General features: G+C 36.8%; 1 long non-coding RNA gene across 1 annotated transcript; it reads left to right on the forward strand.

The window, feature by feature from the left end:
* Positions 1-355: 355 nt before the first annotated feature.
* Positions 356-1,099, forward strand: LOC142105049 (uncharacterized). Its single transcript, XR_012679679.1, has 2 exons — positions 356-523; positions 655-1,099. It is a non-coding gene; the product is annotated as an uncharacterized LOC142105049 (long non-coding RNA).
* Positions 1,100-1,874: the final 775 nt, after the last annotated feature.

The raw sequence follows: 1,874 nt of genomic DNA on the forward strand, positions 1-1,874 counted from the left end.
TTTAGTGTCAATAAATTTACTGACAGCTGGAAACCCTGGCTGTACTTAATAACCCTCCCACTACGTGTAGGTCTGTTTGAGCTGTTTTTCACACCGTTTCCAAACATATGTGATTGTGTTTACAAACCAAATATAAAGCTTGCATCTTTCTTCTCCTGGAACATATATTTCAGTCACCTGTTTTATTGTTGCTGTGAACGCAGATGTTAATGTTTAGTGTGACCCTTATGACTGGTAAATTAGCCACACCCACATGACAAATTGACAATGTCACAAAAATTGGCCAGACCACACCCAAACCCCACCCATATGACATCATAAGTAGTCTCAGGGTATAAAAGTGGGGGCTGGGAGCCCACAAGTCATCTGCTCCTGGCTGAAGGCAAATTGGCTACCACAATGGCCTATCAAAGAAAACAAAAGAAGGGCCACCTGCCCAAAACTCGGGCAGTGACTTCCCGGAAGAGGAGACGGCACACAAGGCAGAAGAAGCATGTGACCGTTACTAAAGGCACAAGGAGAGGTAAATATATATGTTCCAGCTAATGTATAAATTACAGTCTAGACCAGTGTTGTACAAGATTTCCTCAACAAATTCTGTCTACCATGAAAAAGTGAATCTTTAACTTAATCTGTTATTTTTCATTGTTACAGGTTACAGACGTAATCGTCTGACGTTTTAGAGGCATAAGACGTGACGATGACGGTGACCTGCTGACTTCACCCTAAAGAGCATTCAAAAAAAGAAAAAAAAAAGAAAAAAAGAAGAAAAAGGAAAAACAAATAAGTTAGGTTTAGACAAGGTGCAAGGCTTAGACACGCTGACAATGGTAATGGTCCCATGCAGAAGAATTAAGGTTAATCTAAGTGCAAAATGGTAATGGTCCCAATGCAGAAGAATTAAGGTTAATCTAAGTGCAAAATGGTAATGGTCCCATGCAGAAGAATTAAGGTTAATCTAAGTGCAAAATGGTAATGGTCCCAATGCAGAAGAATTAAGGTTAATCTAAGTGCAATTAAGAATCATGACACTAAGTTGTTTAGCATTTAGGTTAATCTAAGTGCAATTAAGAAGCATGGAATAAAAAAATAAGACAAATTTGGTCTCCTGTGATCTTTTAAGTATTAAGGGGATTAATGTACATGTTACATGCACGCTGCACAAATGGTGCAGAATAAACACACCTTTAAAAGCTTTAAGGCAAGAAGACTAAAGTTTAAAGATAAATAAGGAATACATAAAATACATAATTATACTGCCTGGCCGATAAATTTTAAAGGAGCGTCACAAAGCCAGATAAGTTTGTAATCTGAAAGAGAGCGGAGGAAACTTTTCCTGGTATACTTGTGAAGATCTAATGACTGCTGGTAAGGGTTCAATAACCAGAGTGAAGATCATGGACGACAGCCGACATCTTTCTCTAGTACCGTTTCGGATAATAACCCTATTGGATGGTGTCCCATTGATCACTATCATTGCTGATGGGTCTGAATATAGAACAAATATAAGAGATGCTCACTGACCCCAGTGTTTTAGTTTTGTTTTTGGTTTTGGATCTGGATTACCATTGTGTTTTGGTTTTGCAAAACCGCCATTGCGTGTTTTGGTTTTGGTTTTGTTTTGCTATTTTGTTGGAAAATCAATGTTTTTGGGCATAAAATAACCAAATTTAGTGCTCCACCTGTTTCTTGGATAAGTAATGTAATTGTAAAGCTAATAAATTATCCAAAAACAGTTTAATTTCTGGTAGGTAGGCCTTCATTAAATTAAATTTTTTTTTTTTTTTGCATCAATATTTTTATTGAACATTTTTGAAGATATATGGGGTACAGAAAAAAAAGAGGGGAAGAGAAAATACAAACAAAGAAAAACA

Source organism: Mixophyes fleayi, chromosome 1 (assembly GCF_038048845.1).
Source record: "Mixophyes fleayi isolate aMixFle1 chromosome 1, aMixFle1.hap1, whole genome shotgun sequence".
In the NCBI taxonomy this organism is placed as follows: domain Eukaryota; kingdom Metazoa; phylum Chordata; class Amphibia; order Anura; family Limnodynastidae; genus Mixophyes; species Mixophyes fleayi.